The sequence below is a fragment of the Ammospiza nelsoni genome, chromosome W (genome assembly GCF_027579445.1).
Source record: "Ammospiza nelsoni isolate bAmmNel1 chromosome W, bAmmNel1.pri, whole genome shotgun sequence".
Classification (NCBI taxonomy): Eukaryota; Metazoa; Chordata; class Aves; order Passeriformes; family Passerellidae; genus Ammospiza; species Ammospiza nelsoni.
Window position 1 is genome coordinate 12,825,191 of NC_080668.1, and position 23,455 is coordinate 12,848,645.

Here is a 23,455-nt window from a genome sequence, read left to right on the forward strand (position 1 = left end):
ATAACTTAAGAAAATGTGGCAAGTTGCTGAGGATAGCAAGGCTATCCAAAAGGCCTTTGAAACTAATTGGTTCAATAAAATTCTTCAAGGAATTGGGGGATGGTCCCTGAGAAGATGGCTAGCTGGAATACTGGAAACCATCACAATTATAGTTGTAATCATAATAACTATCAGCCTTACTATTAGCTGAGTACACAAAATGATCATTCATAATCTTGTGGGAATGTATGCTACTATAGGTAAAGATTGAGTTGAAATTTGTCAAATGGCTTTAAGGAAATTGAGAAGTTTCAGAGAGGGGAACTGATACCAAAAAGGTTAATTCAGTTTCTACTGTAACTGTGAGCTTTTAGTAGAAATACACTGTGACTGTGAAATTTTAGCAGAGAAGACACTGTCTGTGCACCTTTAGCAGAGAAGCAAGGCATGCAGAAATAGTTTTCCAAGCAAGGATGTTGGAAGATAAAGAAGAGACATTGGGCTCAGGAATGCAGCTACAGCCAAAACAAGTACTGAGTTGGGGAATTTGGGGAACATGGGGAGGCTTTTTATGGTAATGGGAAAATTATAATATGTGTAGTGACTGTATATGAGCAACACACTTGTAACAATCAGGGGGCATGTTAGGAGGAGTTATCCCCCATGCCACTCCAGGTGCCTGAATAAATTATGCCCTCTTTAACACTAAAACTGATGTTAAGGTGTTGCATATAGGTAAAAACATTATAAAAGAAAGGCCTTCTGATACTATGGCTTAGGCCTGCTCATTCAGGTGGGTGCAGCTAGCAGCTAGCCTGTTAAGCTCCCATGAGAAAGAATTATGAGAATGAAAATCAGTTTGCATAACAATCTATTCTTGTAAGAAAAATAGGTTGCACCTGCAAAACCAAGAAATCTATCTCATGAGAATCAGTGAACAAAAATATGTAAACTATCTAAAAATAGAGAAGTTTGATGGACATGCACAATGGCCATTTAGAGATCAATGAACTGTCAGCATATCGTTAACCAATTGGATTTAACACATATAAAAATATGAGCTATGCAATAAAGATTGGGCTTTTCTGCATGAAGAAACAAGAGTCCTGTCTGCTTATATTGTGACATTAAGGAGTTTTATTTTACTCAGTTTTCGGTAATTTGGTGAAAATACTGTGAGGGACAGTATCAAAAACCTCACTAAAATCCAGAAAAACTACATCCATCACGTTTCCTTCATCCACTAGGTGAGTGACCTTATCCTAGAAGGATATCAAATTACTTAGAGGACTTTTGCTTTGTGAATCCATATTGACTGTGCCTGATGATTACACTGTACTTTAAATGCCTTTCAATAGTACCTAGTATAACCTTCCCCATAATTTTTCTTGAAGCCGAGGTTAGACTAACAGGTCTGTACTTCCCTGGGTTTTACCTTGCTCCCTTCTTGTAAAGTGGAATAACACTGCCAAGGTGTGACAGGACCTCTCACCCTGACAAAGCAAAAGCTTATCTGCTTTCCCCCTAGATGGCTAAGCCAGGCCAGAATGGTTTGTCTTGTGGTGAATTATCTTGGCTGAGAACATCCTTAGCCAGCAATAAACATTCTGCCTTGAATGCATGGGAAAGGAGAAGTAAAAATTCATGACTGACAGACATCGCACTTTTACAAACTATAAAAGATCACTATAATTTTCATAAAATCACAAATCTCTTATACACTCTCTGAGTGTGTGAAGAGCTCTCTTCAAAAGCTGAGACGTCGGCCTTGAGTTACTTTCCTGGTGATTGAGAGGAAGGAGATTTCTGCACACCACTATAATTCGTTAGTATGTGACATTGGCTCCTAATCTATACTATTTCTTCGCTAGCTGTAGTATAGGTACCTTTATTATCGTGCACTGCCTCATGGACCTACTAGTAGCGTCTCTTTTGTTTATCTTGTGCAGTAAGTAAGACTGTTAAAGTCTAATGTCTGTTTTCCTTGTGTCTATTGAATAAATAATTCATGTTATAATAGACCTGATCAGTCATTATTAAGAACTTGTGAAGAAGAGTAAGTTTTGGGGTGCTGGCCACCTCAATAAAACTGCTGCCTACCGCCAAAAACCTGGGCAAAGGCAGGGACTTATCTAAACTCTCCCCTCTCCATGAGGTACCAGTCAGCAGGGAACTCCCAAGACCTTTGGTAGATGATCAAGAGTGTCCTAGCATAATAGCTGATAGCTCCTTCAGTACTCTAGGATGCTCTGAAGGCAGAAGAAAGAACAGCTGTGTGAGGTGCAATCAGGTCAACAATATACTTAGCCTAGTGGCCTAACTGAGACGTGAAGTAAAAAGACTAAGAAGTATTAGGGACTCTGAAGAAGAGATTGACTGGGGAAGCCTCACTCTACCAAGCCTCAGACAAACAGACTTGCCATCCACTTCACAAGAATCAATGGATCCCCTACCCTCTTACCACTAGCCAGATGGAGGGGACCTTAGAGACGGAGGAGAATAGAAATGGGTTTCTACTCCAGGTGGCAGACAAATCCCTCCCAACCTACCTCACTTCCCCAGGTGCCCTTACACAATAAATATGAGGCCCTGGAATTTGAGGACCAGGGAAATGAGGAAGTAGATGAAGGTCCATCCAGCTTGGAGACGTCACTTAGGGCAGGGCAGAGAAATCTCCAGCATCATGACCTCCACAGTTAAGAAAAAAAGTAAGGTAGTAGTCATCGGTGACTCCTTTTTAAAAGGAATTGAGAGCCTGATATGCCAACTGGACCCAACCTATAGGGAGATGTGCTGCCCACCCTAGGGTCTTGGTAAGAGATATCACCTAGAAACTTCCCAGTCTGGTACAGCCCACTGACCATTATTCACTACTGGTTTTCCAGCAGGGTACTGACCAAGTTGCAACAAGAAGACTGTGGACAATCAAGAGGGACATCAGGGCCTTGGGACAACTGGTCAAAGAAACTGGAGCACAACTATTGGAACCCTGGATGCTGAGAATTTTAGACTTTTTGTGCTGACAGGCTGTCATGGTTTGATGCTGGCGCAATGTTAGTGCTTCTATGAAAATATTTTTTTTTTTAATGTCTGTTGTGAGATGTGACTAGAAATAGAGTAAAGCAGGTTTCAACTTAGGAATATAGGGAAAAAAACTTTATTAACTTACAACTATATGTAAAAAGAAACACACACAGAACTCAGAATGAAAACCTTCCAAAGACATTTTTCCTCCTTGACCCTCCCCCCAAATTTCTAACAGAGCACAGTGAGACAAAACTTTGGATATCAATCAAGTTACTACTCCTCAGATAATCAATTCCCAGTTCATCAAGAAAAGAGGAGTCTCTCTTGTACCATAGGCTTCCCCAGGAAACACAATTGAAACCTCTTGTGTTTCCATGTCACATGTGGCACTACCCAGAGATCATTTGCTATCGTGACATCTTCCTTCTACGTACAGTGCTCTCACCACTGCACATGGACCAGGGCTGCTTCTAGGGTTCTTCTTTTAAGGATGCTTTGCCCAGTTCCAAAAAAGCAACAGTCTCTTACGTTCGGGACTCCAATCCCCTCCAAATTCACCCCTTGGGGCCGAGGGGTCTCAAGAACTGAGATCATCTTCTCCACTGAAGACAGAGGACAACACCTTTCTCATCCGTCTCTGTTCATGCACTCGTTCACATAACATCACTGTACTCTCTTGACTCTAAGCCGTTACCTCCCCCTAAATGCAGTCTCTGTGTCACAGGAAAAAATGGTTCTGTCCATCGCTATACAAGAAAAGTCCAGTCAAAGGCGACTCCATCATCTCTTCTCACTTTGGATTCTTCTCAACTTCTGACATCTTTCACTTGCACAAACTTTCATCGCACTTGCCCATTTCTTCCTATTTCATCTCTCTCTTCTCATTCAGCTCCAGGAGGATCAACATTTGTAAGGTTTCCATCATCTAAGAAAAGGGTTAAAATCTCAGGCTCTGTCTGTCCAGAACTCCCACGCTGCCCTGCCGGGCACTTTCTCACTGCACTCCCCTTCTCCTTCTCGGCCAGCCTGCCCGCACATGATATCAAATTTCAAGGTAGCACAGGCACAGGCTCTCTCTCTCTCCCGGGGTTGGAGGGTGGCTGCCCGATGCCTCTCAGTGCTCCTCCACCCTTCCATCCTGCAGGGGCCTTCACCCCCCCTTCTCTGTCCAAGGCTCCGGCCTACCTCACTCCGGCCGCATGGCTTCCCCTCCCCCTCCCAGCCCGCAGCTGGGAAGGGGAGGTCTGACCTCTTTCACAGACTGGAACCAAGAGAGTTTCCTCCTGGGAGTTCTCTGCTTTTAACCCCCTGTGTTCTCAGAGGTGTATCCATGTCTTCAGTGGCCACACCAGGTGCCAATATTTAAATCTGAGAACTGATTGGATTGACCACAGCATCCCAAAAAACTAATTTCATTTTCAAACCAGGACACAGGCACTGACCCCCAGGAGAGCACTGCATTTGACCTGAGGCCATGGAACCGGCTTCCAAAATTTATTGATAGCACTGGGATTTGGGGTGTGTAGTTGGTTAGAAGTGTGTAATATCACAGGGTAGAAAACTTAGAGTTTGGGGTTTTAGGATGTAGTAGCCGCAGGGCCTGCAAGGCCTCCCTGGCAGTCTGCTGCCTAAGAAATGCCTAGTCATGATGACTGGACCATAAGACCCCTCTTTCACCTTGGACCCTTGTTATGTCTCTGTGTAAAACCATTGGTCATATCCACCTTGACCCTTACTATTGGACTGTTTCCCAAAACCCATGTACCCTATATAAACCCCTGCCTCTGCCCAGCTTGGCAGAAGAACTGTCCCTGACACTCTTCACAGAGACTGCCAATAAAGACACATCTGTGGAACCTCACACAGCTCTTCTTCTCTCTCATCCCTGCATCTGCCGAGGCACTTAGCAAGCAAAGAGCTGTAATCACTAAAGAGCTGAATTCACCGAAGAGCTGATCTCACTTAAGAGCTAAGCTGCTTGCTAAGGTTGCCTGCGGCTGGGAGCCTGCCTGGAACACCTAGACAGATTGTGCTTAGGGGGACTTCGTTATCTGGAACACCTACGACAGCCGGGGTCAGACAGACCCCAAGAACCCAGATCGTAATATTAGACTATAGTAATAAATATGAAGAAAGATGGAGGTTTTAGGGCAGAGACAGGTTGTTCTTCTTTACCTTCTTCTTCCTTCTTCATGGGTTTGGGTGGTATTTTGTAATTGGACAAAAAAGTCTGCATTGCGGATTTCAAGTGATCAGTTAGTGGGTTAAAAGAGAAAATAATTTACGTGTCATTTCTTAATTGGATAGTTTAGCCTTAAAAGACCTTGTAACAAGAGATAGTTAGCCATTTTGTGCCTTGCTAATGAAAGACTGCAGAACTCACTGCTGTGAGACTGTAACATTGATAAGAAACAATAAACACCTGAGTCTGAACACGAACTAGCATCTCAAATGCCTTCAATCCTGACCTCGACAGAGGTAGAAAAAGGAAGCAGAAAACCGACACACAAGTTGTGTTCTCTTCTTTCCTTCCATTTGCAGGGAATAGTGGGGCAAGAAATGGGAAAATCATGCAGATGAATACCTGGCTTTGAGACTGGTGTTACCAGCAGAATTTTGGGGGTTTTGATCATGGGGCAGTTTAAATGACACTGAACCTGCTGGCAAAAACTCATGTCCACATGTCTCAAATGGATAAAAGGATCCTGACTCAGGAGTCCGCAGGGATTGTTGGGAGAGCTTTAAACTAGATTTGAAGGGGAACAGGGACATAGCCAGGCTCACCAGGGATAAGATGTGGGAGGGGGAGAACTATAGTGCTCACCCAAGTAGCAAAAGAACGCTTAAGAGGGGATACCTCCAGCAAGTGCAAGCAGCCAAAGATGTAATCACAAGACAGGAGTATGGGGAATTCCTTGCACCCTACTGAGATATTGACACAAAATCCCACTTCTATAAAGTGCCTGTACACCTATGCACACAGTATGGGGAATAAACAGGAAGAACTAGAGATCTGTGTGCAGTCACAGGGCTTTGATCTCATTGCAATTAGAGACATGGTGGGATAGCTCACATGACTGGACTGTTGTCATGAAGGGTGTATTGGGTTTGCATGGCCTGGTTCTGGTAGCAGGGGGGGCTACAGGAGTGGCTTCTATGAGAAGCTGCTAAAAGCTTCTTCCATGTCCAGCAGAGTCAATTCCTGGTGGCTCCAAAGATGGACGTGCAGCTGGTAAAGGCTGGGCCAATTAGAAATGGTAGTAACCCCTCTGTGATAATACATTTAAAAAGAAAGGAAAAAAAGTTATTGCGCAGTTGTAATTGCAGCCAGAGAAGAGTGGGGTGAGAACATGTGCAAAGAACAACTATGCAGACACCAAGGTCAGTGAAGGAGGGGACAGAAGTGCTCCAGGCACTGGAGCTGAGATTCCTCTGCAGGCTGTGGTGATGACCATGGCAAAGCAGGCTGTCCCCCTGCGGCCCATGGAGGTCCACAGGGAAGCAGATGTCCACCCACAGCCTGTGGAGGAGCCCCACGCCAGAGTGGGTGGATGCTTGGGAGGAGGCTGTGATCCTGTGGGAGACTTGTGGAGAGAGGGGCCCTGCTCCCATGCTGGAGCAGCCTGTCCTTGAAGGACTGCACCCCATGGAAGAGCGACCCACGCTGAAGGAGTTTGAGGGGGACTGCTGCCCATGGGATGGACTCATGTCAGAGAAGTTTGTGACGAACTGTTTCCTGTGGGAGGGACCCCACGGTGGAGCAGAGGAATGACTCCTCTCCCTGAGCAGCGGGAGAAGCTACTGGTGATGGACTGACCATAACCCCCATTCCCTGTCTCCTTGCAACACTGGGATAGGAGGTAGATCTGGGAAGGAGGGAGGGGTGGGGTAAGGTGTTTTTAAGGGTCTTATTTTACTTCTCATTATCCTGCTCTGATTTTGTTAGTAATAAAATTCAAGTTTTATCTCTAAGTTGAGCTTGTTTTGCCTGTGACAGTATTTGCTAAGTGATCTCTCCTGGTCTTTATGTCAACTCATGAATCTTCCATTATAATTTCTCTCCTCTGTCCAGATCCAGAGGGGAGTGTCTGAGTCGCTTTCATAGGTACCTGGCATCTGGCCAGTGTTCAAGCCACGACACAAGGCAGCAAGTAATATTGTAACCATGGACTTCAGGAGAGATAACTTTAGCCTTTTCAGGGAGCTTCTTGGAAGAATCCCACAGTGTAGCAGGGCATCTCACCCCCCCCCCCCCAGCTTATCTGTTGTTTGTTAACAGGTCAGATAACTCAAATAGGACAAGCTGTCTTGTAGTGAGTTATTTTGGTGCCATGGAGTTAACAATGGTCTGGCATTTCCCAACTGCCAATAAACATCTTACTGTTGAAGTAAGATCTGGAAAGATAAGCTGGATTTCTGACTGACAGACACCTCACTTTACAAACTATAAAAGCCACACCAGACTTTCACAAAGCAGAAATCTATACATTTTCCTGGAAACATGTGGACTTTCTCCCAGGAGTAGGGATGCCTGATTTACAGTTACTCTCCAGAGGTTAAGTGAAAGGACTCTGTGTACACTATTGTCATTTTGTTGGCAAGTTACATTGAACTAATCAATACTATTTCCTTTGTTTGCTTTAATACAGGTACCTTGAAATCATGTACTGTTTTATGTTATGCTGTAATCTACTGGTAGTTCTTTAGTTTTAATCTGTGTAGTAAGTAATTCTGATTAAGAACTTTCACCCGTTACCTCTTGTCTGTTAATTAAATAATTCCTTTTTTATAAATAAATCTGATTTGCCATCATTTGAACACATCATTAGGCCAGAGTGATTCCTTGAATTTAAACTCTTGCCAAATCTGAGGCTAAGGCAGGGCTTGTCTGAAGTTTCCACTCGTGCCATGACACATGGGAACAGGTCCTGCAGGCAAAAGAGGTCCAAGAGAGTTGGTTGGTATTCAAGGATCACTTCCTCCAGGCAAAGAAATAAGGGGCAAGAGACCTGCATGGATAAATAAAGAACTCCTGTCGTTACACAAGCGTAAGCAGGAAACACACAGGAGATGGAAGCAGGGACAGGTCACTTGGACTGAATATAGAGAGGTTGTCAGAGTAAGTAGAAATGAGACAAAGAAGGCAAATACCCATCTGGAATTAAATCTGGCCAATTATGTCAAGGACAGCAAGAAGGGCTGCTTCAAGTACATCAGTAACAAAAGGCAAATAAATGACAATATGGACCTGTAACTAAATGGAGGCAGGACCCTGGTAACAGAGGATGCAGAGAAGGCAGAGTTACTGAACCTACTTTGCATCAGTCTTCACTGACAAGACCAGCCCTCAGGGATCTCTGTCCCAGGAGACCAGGGTAAAGGAATCTTGGAAGGAAGACTTTGCCTTGATCAAGGAGGATTGGGTCAGAGAACACCTAGGCAAACTTGACATCCATAAGTCCATGGGCCCTGACAGGATGCATCCAAGAGTGCTGAGCGAGCTGGTGGACATCATAGCTAGGCCACTCATGATTATCTTTGGAAGGTCATGGTGATCAGGAAAGGTGCCTAAGGACTGGAAGAAAGCAAATGTCACTCCAGTCTTCAAAAAGGGCAAGGAGGACTCAGGGAACTACCACCCAGTCAGCCTCACATCAATTCCTAGGAGGTGATGAAGTGCCTCATTCTGGAGCCATCTCTCCAGATGGATGACAAGAAGGTGATCAGGAGTAGTCACCATGGACTCACTAAAGGGCAATCATGCTTGACCAACATGATTGCCTTCTACAATCAAACAACTGCCTGGATGGATGAGGGGAGAGCAGTGGGTATTGTCTACCTCAACTTCAGCCAGGTTTTTGACACTCTCACAGCACACTCACAGGCAAATTTGGGAAGTATGGAGTGGATGAGTAGACACTGAGGTGGATTGAGAACTGTCTGAATAGGAGATTCCAGAGGTTTGTAATTGGTGGCACAGGGCCTAGTTGGAGGCCTGTCAATAGCCTCCAGGTAGAATAGGTTCAGTATAGGCCCATTATGGTTAAAGTTATTCATCAATGACTTGTGTTATAAATGATCAAATCGAGAGCCAAATTTATAAGAAAATTTAGCAATCATTTATTAGATTTTCAGCAAAACAGAGTTTCGATCAGAAAAAAAACCACCACAGCCTCGGGCAGCGTCAAACCTGGGATCGGCACTGGGTGAACCGGGATCTGACCTCCAAAGTGTCAGTCTCCCCCTTGGTTCACCCCGACTGCTTCATGCAGTGAGCTTATATACAGTTTATTCTGCCTGAGGCAGAGATGACTGAATGTTCCTTTGTGTCCCTTCACATGCAGAACTGGGGCCATACATGTACAGGGATAGACAAAAGTGATTCCAGATGTCTAGATGTTTGTCAGAACACTTGGGAAGAGTCCGCATTCACATGTAGCAAGGTGGCGCCTCGGTGCTTGAGTGTAGTAGATGCAGTCTTCAAGGTGCGAGATCACTCCTACATTCCAGGGAAGTCATCGATCATTGCCCAGGAAGGTCCCATTCATACATTAACAGACTTGTTATTATCTGAATGTTGTCTGGGAACTAACTAAATACAAATAAGACTCCTGCTCCCGGCTGGGGTGGTCAAAAGACATAGCTTGGATTTTACAATATTTTATACATAAACAGCATGAATTATCTCTACCATATACTACAACTTGGACAAAGAGGCAGATGCCTCCTCAGCAAGTTAGCTGACGACACAAAACTGGGAGGAGTGGCCAATACCCCAAAGGGCTGTGCAGCCCTTCAGAAGGACCTCAACAGGTTGGAGAGACAGGCAGAAAAGAACTCTGTCTGAAATTCAACAAATGCAAGTACAGAGTCCTATACCTGGGGGGAATAACCTCATGCAACAATACAGGCTGTGAGATGGCCTGCTGGAAAGCAGCTCTGTGGAGAAAGACCTGGGGGTCCTGATGGACAATAAGCAGTCCATGAGTCAGCCGTGTGCCCTTGTGGCCAAGAAGGCCAATAGTATCCTGGTGTGCATTAGGAAGAGCATTGCCAGCAGCTTTAGGGAGGTGATTTTGCCCCTCTACTCAGCGCTGGTGAGGCACATCTAGAGTTCTGTGTCCAGTTCTGGGCTCCTCAGTACAAGATAGACATCTCTTTTCCATGTTGAAAAAACTCAATTCTCTCAGCCTTTCCTCATAGAAAAAGTGCTGCATCCCTCTAATCAACTTGGTGGCCTTCCTCTGGATCCACTCCAATGGGTCAATGCCCTTACTGTGCTGGGGACTCCAGAGCTGGATGCAGCACTCCAGGTGGAGTCTCACCAGAATGGAGTAGAAGATGGGCAGAATCACCTCCCTTGCCCTGCTGGCCACACTGCTTTGGATGCAACCCAGGATACAATTGGCTTTCTGAGCTGCAAGTGCACATTGCTAGCTCATGTCCAGCATCTCCTCCACCAGCATCCCCAAGTCCTTCTCAGCAGGGCTGATTTTGATTTGTTCATCCCCAGCCTGTATTGATACTGGGGATTGCTCTGACCCAGGTGGAGTACCTTGCCCTTTAGTTTGACCAGCAGGTCCCTACTCAGCCATGCTGGTCTCTTGCCTTCCATACTCAATTTCTTTCTCCTGGGGATTGCTGGCACTTGTGCTCTATGGAAAACATGCTTAAAATCTGCCAGCTCTGTTCTACTCCCTTGACTCTGAGGGCAGTCTCCTAGGGGATCCTATTGACTACCTCCTTGAAGAGCTGGAAGTTTGTTTTCCTTTAAGTTCAGGGGCCTGACTTCACACCTAACCTGACCCATATCCCTCAGGACTGCAAACTCCACCAGTGCACAGTCACTGCAGCCCAGGTTCCCTCCAATCTTAATATCCCCAATTAGCTCACTTGCATTGATGATAAATGCATCCACTATCACATCCCCTCTGGTAGGACTGTCTATTACCTGGATCAGAAAGTTATCCTCTGTAAGAGCCATAATGAGGGATGCGGGACTCCTGGCGGCTCTTCAAAATGCAGTTTATTACATCCAAGATGTTACAGCAGTCCAGGATCATGGGCAACAGAGCCTGTGCCTACAGCTGTCAGCTCCAGCTGCAGGCAAGCCTGGAGACCCTTTAATTTTGGCTACAATGCATTATATACTTTTCTTTGCTGAGCATCTTAATACATAAGAACCAATATAAACCTTAACTTTTATCTATAGCCTATCATAACTACTATAATTACCACATTCATGTTACTATTCTCCAATCACTAAAAGTTAATACATTACAGTTTAAGCTAGAACAGTTTTCTTGCAGTGGAAAATTCTGAGACATTTTTTCTACTTGCAACATTGGCAGTCTTGTTTGCCTGTGGTATCTTTCTGCTTGGTAAAAATATCTTCTTGTTTGAGGTGGATTTATCCTTTGCTCTAAGTCATAAAAACTCCCTTCTAACTAACATACCCTTTGCCTTCTTAGTTATCCAGTAAGACTGGCTCAGCAATTATTTTCTTCTATATCAAAACTTGCTTCCATGTCTATTCCTTCTTCAGATTCTACATTCAAAAATCTTTATGATGAGCATATGTATCTGTGAGACTTTCTTGTCATTCATACTTCCCAACAATCCTCCATGCATTCCAGGAGTCATTTGGATTGTCTACAGCTCACCATGCTACTTTTACAGCAGATGTCAGGATGGTTGAAGTCCACCAGCAGGAAAAGAGCCTGTGAGCATGATGCCTCCTGTAGCTGGAACAAGAAGGCTTCATCATCAGGTTCCCCTTGATTGGGCAGCCTGTAGTAAACACCAACCACAAGGTGCCCTTTGTTTCCTTGGTTTCTTATTTTGACCCACAGGCTTTCAACCCACAACTCTTTGCACTCGATCTACCTCTCGATGTAGAGGGCAATCCATGTGCCTCTCCTTCCTCTCTTGTCTCTTCTGAACAGCCTGTAGCTATAAATAGTCACACTCCAGTCATGGGATTCATCCCACCAAGTTTCAGTAATGGCAACAAGGTCATAACTTTCTAGCAACATAGTGGCTTCCAACTCCTCCTGTTTGTTGCCCATGCTGTATGCATTGGTGTAAAAGCACCTCAGTTGGGGCGTCAGCCATGTTGCCTTCCTAGAGGAACACCCTTTTATTTCTGTGAGATATTTCCCTGGTGTTTCCCTGTTGACTTCTGTTACCTCAGGAGTCCCTGGCTCATCTCTGTAAGACTTCAAGTGTACTTCAATGTGACCAGTACATTTCAGAGTTACCAGCAGAGGGCCCTCACTAGCACCCTGTTCCTCAAACCTTTGCTTCTCATCCCACAGCTTGCCAGGGACAAGCCTCATATTTTCCCACTCCCCTATCACATCTAGTTTAAAGCCCTGCCAATAAACCCCACTAGTTCCTGGGCAAAGACTCTCCTCCCTCACTAAGAATGGTGAATCCCACCTGATGCCAGCATGCCCAGTGCTGTGTAGGCCATTCCATTGTCAAAAACCCCAAAATCTTGGTAGTGACACCAGCTGCAGAGCCATGTATTAATAGACAGCCCATCTGTTTCTTCCAACGTTGCTGCCTTCAACTGGAAGTATATAGAGAAATATACATTGTGCCCCAGGTTCCCTTACCAACCATCCCAAGGCCCTGAAATCCTTTTTGATTGCCCTCAGACTATGTGCTGCCACTTCATCCCCCTCTTCATGGAAGATCACTAATGGGTAGTAGATACAATATTATATTATGTCCTTCAGGTGTCGCAGACGTTTCTTCACAGAAATCCTTTCTTTCAGATTTCTGCATCTTCTGGAAGGCAGAGGCCTCAGAAGAGAATGTAAACAATTGTTATCAGCTGCTGTGGAATGCAATAGGATGCACCTGATTGGTCTCATGTTATAAACAAGCACATGTTTATGATTAAAGGCCAATCACAGAAACAAGCTGGGGACCGAGTCCCTGGACACAACTTTGATATAGATTCTTTCTTTCTATTCTTAGCTTAGCTAGCAGCTCTGCAACTTCTCTCTTTATTCTATTTAGTATAGTCATAATGTATTATACATCATCGATCAATAAATCCAGCCTTCTGATCAAGAAACAAGATTCACCGCCTCTCTCTCACCACCAGCGACCCACTCAGGACGCTGTAATATCTGGTGACCCCTCGTGTCAGAGCAAAGATTAATTTGATAAGACCAGAGGAGCAAAATTGCTGCACTGGGTAAAAATCCTGTATGTGTAGCTTGTGATGGTTGCTTTGAAGTGACCACAGAAATGGATTCAAGCCAGGACCTGAAGAACTGAAGATCCTGATTTGGACAGAGTTCACAGCCAAGGCTGACCACAAGTGAACCTTCTTCTGGAAAACCTTCAAGAAGATGTTCAGAATGAGCAGCAGACCCGTGGAGCTGGCCAGAGCAAGCTGGACTCTTTCAAAAGGTACTGTTTGCTTTTCCCTTCCTGATGAACCAGCCCTTCGTAGCTTGTGGCTTTTCGTATGGCAGACACATGCCTTGGAGGAAGAGGTTCGTTTTACTCCTTCAGAGGAGGAGCTTATTGCCCTCTGGCAACACTGGTGTAGAGAAGATGGTTTTTTTCTGTCAGCAACAGATCTCTATGAGTTCTTTCGATGGGCAAAGCTTTTTGGGTTCTTTACTGATGTCCTATATGCTTTGGATGTTTTTGTCTGGGAATGCCTGGACTCCATTCTCCAGTTCGTCTACAGTCAGGGGGGTCCTTTGCCTTCTATCTAGCCAGCATTTATAAAGCTCTTCCCAGTATTGAAACGAAGAGCAGCTACCTTTCAATGGATTTCTAACTGCTATGGGCAGGGTCTGTTTCCACCGTCCCTGGGAGAAGACCCCGTGGGGGATGACTTTGGGCTTCCCGGCCCCCCTGGCTTCGCAGCGGGGGGGGGCTGAAACTTCGCCGCGTGAAGAAGTTTTTTTTACTCTTTCTCCGGAGCATGCTCAGAGGGAGTTTTCTCCTTCCCTCCCTTCTCTCTCTCCGGGGGGATGGGAGGAGGCGGTGCTGCCACAGCCGGCCTCTCAGACTCCGCCTTCAGACATGGGGGCAGCACCGGTCTCTGAGGTTTCTCCGCCTCTGCCAGCTCTGTCACTCCAGGCGATCCCGTCTCCGCCTCTCCAGGCGGTCCTGCCCACGGTTTCACAGGCCTCCCCGCCCCTGCCAGCGCCTGCGTCGGAGAAGGCAGAAGAGACAGCACTTCCGGTCCCCGCTGAGTTGCTAGGCAACGACGATCCATCTCCAGCTTCCGGCTCAGCGGAGGAGGAGATCTCTTCGGCCCCTCCGCCGCTTCCATCGGCCTCCTCACCGCCTCAAGCCAAGACAGTCCCTGTTCAGGATGGTGTGGAAGACGGCCCCGAACCTGCAGGAACCTCGGGGCAGCCCGCGTCTGATCTTACACCCAGCGTGCTTCCCTCCCCGGTTCCAGCTTCTCCCCCGCCGCTTCCATCGGCCCTCTCGCCGCTCAGACTGGCCGCCCCAGTGGCTGTGCCGTTGTCGGAGGCTCTGCCCTCCGGGTCGGCATCAGAGACTGCCCTGGCACCGGCGGCTTGTTCGAACTCGGACCATCCCAGACTGGCTGCTGTAGCAGCTGCCCCGGCAGGGGGTCTCTCCTTCCGTGGAGCGGGGGCTGCCTGCCAGCTGACTGTTGCGGCAGTCCAGCTGCCTGTTTTTAAGATCAGCATTCTCAGCGGTTTGGGGGGTGGCTTTTCGGGGATGGTCCCATGGAGGCCACCGCCTCTCCTGCGTCCTAGTGGTATGGGGGGGCAGGTGCATCCCGAGAGCCCTGCCTCTGATCCCCAGCCCGAAGGGGATGATGCCATGGGGCGGATGAGAGACAAACCCGATGCATTGCAGAGGGAGAGGGCACAGCTGGAGGAGACCATAGCTGGTTTGCTGTGGGAAACAAACATCTCCAGACCCCAGATGGGATTGCTGGGGAAGGTTTCTATTTCCCTGCTGCTGGCATGCCTCAGTGGTTTTGGGGAAAAGAAGCATCTCACTACCTGTGCTGCCATTGTGCTGGCAGCAGGGTGCCGGCCTGTGGGAATGCAGAGCCTGCTTCATGGGTTTGGCCTGGGCCGTTGGGCTCAGGAAGTTCCTAGGCCGGGCCCACTGCGTGGCCTCCTGATGTTTCTGGGAATTCTGGTTTGTCCTACCGGTCCTGGTCCCCCTTTGTGGGCCAGTTTTGGGGTTCCTGGTCCAGCATGGGCCAGGGCCCCCAGGGCCTTTCCTTCTCTGGCACTGCTCTGCTTGGCTGCTGCTCTTTTGTTTTTCTGATTTAAAAAAAAAAAAAAAAAAAAAAAAAAATTAAATAAAAAAGATTGAAAAGACCGGGCAGCATCTCTGAAGCACTGAAGCATTGAAGGGCCAGAAAAGAACATTGCAAAATTGTTCAAATTGTTTGAAATTGTTTAAAATTGTGTTATGCTGTTTTCAGGACCAAAAAGGATTCTCACATATTCCAAAAGAAACAACTTCAGCTGATGGACTGTTCCTGAAATTCAGCTGCATGGACTTGAATTTTCTTTGCATTGGTTTTTTGCGTTTTCTTAGATTGTAGGATTGTTTTAGTGATATGTTAGTTATTGTATATTCTACAGGTGAAGAAATTTCCTGTTCATTTCATATCAGCATTTTTCTTTTAATTTATACAATTTAGAAAGGTGAGATGTCGCAGACATTTTTTCACAGAAATCCTTTCTTTCAGATTTCTGCATCTTCTGGAAGGCAGAGGCCTCAGAAGAGAATGTAAACAATTATTATCAGCTGCTGTGGAATGCAATAGGATGCACCTGATTGGTCTCATGTTATAAACAAGCACATGTTTATGATTAAAGGCCAATCACAGAAACAAGCTGGGGACCGAGTCCCTGGACACAACTTTGATATAGATTCTTTCTTTCTATTCTTAGCTTAGCTAGCAGCTCTGCAACTTCTCTCTTTATTCTATTTAGTATAGTCATAATGTATTATATATCATAGATCAATAAATCCAGCCTTCTGATCAAGAAACAAGATTCACCGCCTCTCTCTCACCACCAGCGACCCACTCAGGACGCTGTAATATTCAGGGGTGTGTATTAGGACCAGTGACATTAATGACCTAGACAGAGTGCACCCTCAGCAAATTTGCAGATGACATCAAGTTATGTGGTGTGGTTGACATACCTCAAGGACAGGATGCCATCCAGAGGGATCTGGACAAGTTCAAGAAGTGGCCCATGGAATTCTCATGAGGTTTAACAAGATCAATTGCAAGATGCTGCACCTGGGTCAGAGCAACCCCCAGTATCAATACAGGCTGGGGATGAACAAATCAAAATCAGCCCTGCTGAGAAGGACTTGGGGATGCTGGTGGAGGAGATGCTGGACATGAGCTAGCAATGTGCACTTGCAGCTCAGAAAGCCAATTGTATCCTGGGTTGCATCCAAAGCAGTGTGGCCAGCAGGGCAAGGGAGGTGATTCTGCCCATCTTCTACTCCATTCTGGTAAGACTCCACCTGGAGTGCTGCATCCAGCTCTGGAGTCCCCAGCGCAGTAAGGGCATTGACCCATTGGAGTGGATCCAGAGGAAGGCCACCAAGTTGATTAGAGGGATGCAGCACTTTTCCTATGAGGAAAGGCTGAGAGAATTGAGTTTGTTCAGACTGAAAAGAAGACTTTGGCATGACCTAATTATGGCCTTCCAGTACCTGAAGGGAGCTGCCGGGTTTTTTCTGTTTAGGTGACCTGGAAAGGCCCGGGGTGGCCTTGGACAACCTGCGCTTCAAACGACCAGAAGAGGCTCCAGATCTTTTCTCGGTCTTGGTGTTTATTAATTGTTTATCTAAAAGATTTTCTCTTGGCCCGACAGAGGTCTGCACAGCAGCCAGCCATGAGCACACTCTGAGAGCCCCCGGGGCGGTCACCTATCTTTATACTCGAAGTTACGTATAAAATATTTATCATTTTTCCCCAATACCTTTTACCCTTATTAACCAGTGCACTTTTAGTAATAACCAATCCCAAAGTGCCAACATCACCACGGAAGATGGAGGCCGAGAAGAAGAAGAAGAAGAACAGGACATGCCCCAATTCCTCCATCTTACTTCTTTAGACCCCCCTGTACAGAAATCCTAAACCCTGTGTCTTACACTCTAATTAACTTATCCCTTCACCATTTACCCCAGTGAAATCCTCCCATCCTCATACAGGTGTCGTCTCCTGTGTAGGATCAAAGTCCAGCCACCAGACACTTCTGGCAACATTCCAGGACTCCCGAGCCCCCCAAGGGTGGTCTCGGTCCCTCTGCACCTCAGTCCTGAGGTGCTGAGATCCCACAGGGAGCCTACAAGTAAGATGGAGAGGGACTTTTAACAAGAGCATGTAGTGACAGGACAAGGGGGAGTGGTTTCAAACTAAAAGCGAATAGGTATAGATTCAATATAAAGAATTTTTTTTTTTACTTTGATGATGGTAAGGCATTGGAACTGGTTGCCCAGAGAAGTTGTGGATAGCCCATCCCTGGAAATGTTCAAGGCCAGGTTGGATAGAGCTCTAAGCAACCTGGTGTAGTACAAGGTGTCCCTATTCTTGGTAGGGGGACTTGTAACTAGAGGATCTTTAAGGTCCCTTCCAACTCAGGCCATTCTATTGATTCTATAAAAGCTCAAATACAAAAAAGATGGAGCTTCCCTCCACAGACAGAATCTGTGTAGCATGCCATGAGAGAAACACATCTGAAGTCCATCTGTTTCTGCATGATCACAGGGTTCCCACCATCTGAAAGGACATATGATTTGCTCTTTTTATTTTGTCTTAGTAAAATGGCTATTTCATTAATCCATTTGTTGCTGGGCCTTTCCTATTGAGATACAGAAAGAACACACGAATATGGACATGAACTGACCTTTTAAAAATCACTTTTAGTCATATTAGACCTGCAGTGCAGTACAGCATGTGAGATGCTTTCACAGCCGGATGCTGCTTGAATTTAAAAATATGTTTTCCATAGTAAAACTCAAACTCATTAAATCATTTATCTGTCTTTTCTGTATTCCATTCACTTGCAACAATCTGGCTGCTAACATCTTGTTTCTGCCTGAATTCCATCAGTATTCAGTCCAGCCACCTTTTTTCTTAATTTAATATTTTCTAGCTAAATGGGAATCTGATTTCCTAAAATATATATTCCAGATGGCCCTACAGTTATAAAAAGCTGGCTTCATATACTGAAGCTATATAACCAAATTTAAAATAAAGCTTTCTTGTACTATTTAAGTGTTCCTAGCCTTTGTAGATCACAAGATCAGGTAATAGAAATACAAAACTAATAGAATTATCACTGAATTCCTAATTATTCTCCATTTCTCTTGAGACTGTTTTAGAGAGTTTGCAAATGAATCAATAAACTTGCTTATGACACTGATAGAATGTAAGTTCAAATATATGCAAATATAAATTTGATAAGAACAAAGGTAATGGGCACATGTATAAACTTATCTATATAAAGCAGCCCAGAACTAAATGCTATGAACTTTATTTCAAAATAATTACATCAGGGTACAAACAAAGATAAGATTAGGAATGTATTCAAAGCAGACTGCCAACTGACTTGCTAATAGGAAAAGCATTAGCATTGAGAAGAAATATTTAAAACCATGTTTTGTAATGTTTAGAATATGTACTGTGACATCGCCTTTCTTGAATAATACATGCTTCTACACCTGTAATTGTGACAGTAACTATAATTCATGTGTGGAAAAAATAGGTTGTAGAAAACCAACATCAAAGCAGTGACTGATCAAGGATCAAAAATAAGTATCATTGACTGATTACTTATCAAAACTTTCATACATCTCTCCAAAACATCCAGTATTGTTAAATCTTACCCTAGTGAAATGCCAGGACTGATCCCATATGTCTGTTTCTCATCTTCTTTTTTAATAATAAAACAAGTCTTTTAATAAATAAAAATACCCTCCAGCTTGCAATATGATTGGAATTATCAGTCTTCATATTTGTAAAAAAGGACTGAAACAACTACAAATGTTTTTACAGTAGAAAACAAGTCTTTAACTTGCCTAGTGTTTTTAGACACACACCAAGTTGAATATTATTACATAACAAGACATGCTCTATTACCATCAGCAGAACAAGTTATTAAGTAGTCAGTACTGCCACACTATGCGGTGACAGTACATATTACAGACAAATATGTATTTAGTAATCAAACTTAACTAAAGCTAGAGTCGCACAAGAAAAAATTCTGTACATCACTGGCAAAAGCTTAAGACATTTAAATTTAACTTTTCTACCAAATAAGCTTCTCAAAGTGACATTGCTTTGGTATGTAATTCTTACTAGTTCCATTTTAAAAATATATATCATCAAGAGTGTAATAAAGTGTTTACTGCTCAGATGACAACACACAAATTTGGTGAGAAAAATCCCCAATTTTAATTTACGACTAAATTTAAACGAGACTCATCTACCCTTAAGAGAAGTCACATATCACTTTAATTTCCCTAATAAGCAAGATAATTTCTTCTACTTCCAGTTCAAAAAGAAAAGGCTACACTACAAAACAGTTTTACAGTAATATTCAAGCAGTAGCTAAATGTATTAACAACAGTAGAACAAATTTTGTACAAAAGTTTTACTCAGCTGTTTTTCCTTTTATAGTATGCCACTTTTCTTGCAAATTATTTCAAGTTCATAAATGACAGTATATTGCAGAAGATAATAGGACTTCAATTAAATAGGTGATCATTAAATCAAATAAAGAATGATCGACAAAGACTAGCAATACTCTTACTATCCAAAGGAACATATTACTTACTGAATTTTCCAGAAAGTATATCTTCAGAAGGTTGAACAATGGCTAAGATTTACAATGTTAAATTGCTTAAGCTTAAAATCAGAATTTTAATTGCATTTCATATTTACTTAAAGACATGGAAATTACCTTTTACAGCATAAAAAGGTTTTCCTCCTCACAAAAGCACACCCCTTTAAGTCTAAGAAGAAAAGAGTCTATGCAGACATATTAGAAGGGAAAAAAAAAGGCAGTTACTAGCAAAGAAGTCTTCGCTATTGTCATCTGGCATGACTTCTACTGGCTTTGGACCACTGGCGTTTGTGCTGAGGTCTTTTGTAGGAATACTTGCTGGCTCTACAGATGAAGGACTTGACTGTTAAGAAAAAAGGGAAATAGCAGAGAACTAGTTGTCACATATCAATATATAAGTGTTTCAGTAAACATTCTTTCATTGCAAAGAAACAAGCAAGATGTACAAAAAGGAAGCCCAGTCAGCTATTTCCATTTCCTACAATAAGAACGAAGAAAGTTTACAAACTAGTCAGCAGCTCTTTTACTTTGTCATGAAAAAAAAAAAAAAAAACAAAAAACAAACAAACCCCAAACCACTTCCTCAAGTTTCATTTACATTTAAAACTGTTACAGAAATATCTAGAATAAGCTTGATAGCATTCTGAATGTAGTTTAATTATAAAGGTCTTTTTGGAAAGGCTTATATCTAGATTTTGTGTAGTAATTTCTTCTATGCAGAAAAAAGTCTCCAAGTCCTTCTTACCAGTTTTTCAGAGATTAAGTGAACAAGTTAGCTTCATTCAAGCAATAGACAGCTCCTTGCAGCCATAGGAAATCTCAAAGTTTCATTTTTACTGTTCATAATATACATGAAATTTATATTTTGTTGGAACAAAGGTAAGTTAACAAAATTTCCTCTTATAAAACAAATGTTAACACTGAAGTTATATGGAAGAAGTATTAGCGGTTTTACAGCTTTCCCACAGCTTAGCTTAGCCAAATTGTAGGTATGTTCCAGACATCTTTTATGAAAAATCCTTTCCTTAGGATTTTTCCTCCTGAGAAGCTGAGACACCTCAGAAACAAAATGTAAACAATGATTATCTGCTGCTGTGGAATGCAACAGGTGGATTTTTGATTGGCCCATGTTGGTTGTTTCTAATTAATGGCCAATCACAGCCACAAACCTTTGTTATCATTCTTTCCTATTCTATTCTTAGCTAGCCTTCTGATGAAATCCTTTCTTCTATTCTTTTAATATAGTTTTAATGTAATATATATAATAAAATAATAAATCAAGCCTTCTGAAACATGGAGTCAAATCCTCATCTCTTCCCTCAACCTGAGACCCCTGTGAACAACGTCACATAGGTAAAAACAAAACAGCATGTCTTCTGTCAGGGGCAAAAAGAGAGGAGGGGAGGGGGGGAGGGAGGGGGGCAAGAACAGAAATTAATAATGCAAAAAGCAAGGTAACAGCTCCAAGATTAAAACAGTTAGAAACTCTCTTAAAGTGCTATAATCTTCACATAAATTGGATTTGGACCTCACTGTAACCTGTCATACTCTCCTCTTAGTTAATCAGCAAGCAAACACATGATCAGGATTAAGTCAGCTCTGTTTTCATTTTAATAGAGCTGCCATTGCCATTTACAAACAGGTACTTTATTATAGGACTATAGCAACACTCAAATGTATAAGTTTAATTAGACCCATACCATGTCAAATCATTCTTCTCTGGACTAAGTGCCCTGTACACTTAAACAATCTTGCTTTAAGGTAGGGAGAAGTTCAAACTCAGTCTTCATGGCCTCTTCCTTCCAAACTGGCTACAAATTCACAAGAGGAGGATTCTTTCCTAGGCACTCTATTTGATTAAAAGTAAAAACATGCTTTGTCTTCAAAGTGCCTCTTGAAGCAAGGAAGCTACTCTTCACTACTTAACTACTTTCTTCCAAATAAACTGACCACAGAAGCAACGCAGCACAACAGAGCTGTCAACCAAACCACTCAATATGAAGTGCATTTCTTCACTTTTTTCCCCAGCTATAGAAGTTTTCAGTAACTATTTTTAATCATTAAGATGAGGACTTTTCATTGTTAGACTGCAGATTAGGCATTAATTCTATCACATATCTTAGGAGTTTAGTCAATAAAGAAATTATTTATGTTTTATTGGTTTTTCTGAAAGTACAAAACAAGATTCCAATAATACACCCTGCACCACACACAGATGTGCATAAGTCCTATTAAAACAGTTCTTGACAACTGCAGGTGAACAAATCACATAATTTGTTATTCCTTTACAGTATTTTTCCACAATTTTTCTGTAGCATTGCACAAATTATCTACAAAGAAAAAAATCCCAACATTTTTAAACTACTTCACAGAATGCAAGTGCCTTTGAAAAACATAGTTAAGAGCCTCTTTCTTTACTTACTGATGTGACCAACAAGAGAGCAAAATATAAATACACAGTGATCCTATCATAAGGGGCAGGAAACTCTTCAGGAAGAGGAACACAGACAATTCTCTTTTTAAATAGTTAACTATGTACAGGGGAAACAAATATTTTCCATAAGAACCTAGTTGGGGTGAAACATGGCTACACCTTAGAAAAAAGTTCCCATGATAATGAAGATATAAGCATTTTTCAGAACTAGACAGTATTTACATATACAGTTGTAATGGACTTTATTAGACTCCTAACACAGAAAGCAAGAGTGATCTATAGATGCATTCACAAGACATTTTTAGGTCTTTCAGACTCTTGATTTCTTTGAACAATTATAGGTGTGATATTTGGAGAAAGACTTTGCTGTGGTTTGGTTTTGTTTTTTGCTCTTTTTGGACAGATAAAAAGACTTGAGGGGAGCAACTGAGTCCATGTGGGGCTGAGGGCCCCAGAGGGCCCCTGGTGAGGCAACTCTCCCTACCAAATGACACAGGCCGAGGAGCCGCTGCTCCCAGAGGGCAACAGCTAGAGGCCGAGATGGGGTAGGAAGAGACCTCCGGTAATTGGAGAGGGCCCCCTTGGAACCGGCACCATCACACTCTACCACAGGGGTCTGGGCAATGACTGAGCCCTGCAGTAACAGACTGCACCAGGGAAGGAGGGAGGGAAGCTGCAGGACGGGCGGGCTCTCACCTCCAAAGTGGACACGGGGCTAGCAAAGACATTCTTGCCATCTTCCACCTCCTCAAATTCGGCGGGACGTACAGTCGCCAATAACAGAAACACTCTCTCCACCACCATCTTCCCCTTCAGTCTGGGTCATCAATCCCAAACTCCTGCTCTCACGTGACACCTTGACCCCTGCCTCCTCGCAACATGTGATTGAAAAAGCTACAGGGAGGGAAGGAGAGGGGGAAAGGGTAGTAGGTGTGTTTATATCGTCGCAGCTCCTTGTCTTTCCTGCTGCATTAGGGGGAGTGTTGTAGTGTGTTCATTAAGTTCATTTAATTCCTCCCCCATTTTATGTATCTGCTCCCCCCATTTTGTGTAAAATGGTTCTGCCGTCCTCAGTTTTCCCGCCACAGCCCTGCCAGTTCTATTGTCAATCTGTTAGGTTATATAATTCCTCCTCCCCATTTTCCCTTATATGTATGCTTTTTGTCCTCTC

General features: G+C 43.6%; 1 pseudogene; it reads right to left on the minus strand.

The window, feature by feature from the left end:
* LOC132086135 (sorting nexin-2-like) overlaps nucleotides 1-23,088 on the minus strand; it is a 194,219-nt pseudogene extending 171,131 nt beyond the window's left edge.
* Nucleotides 23,089-23,455: the final 367 nt, after the last annotated feature.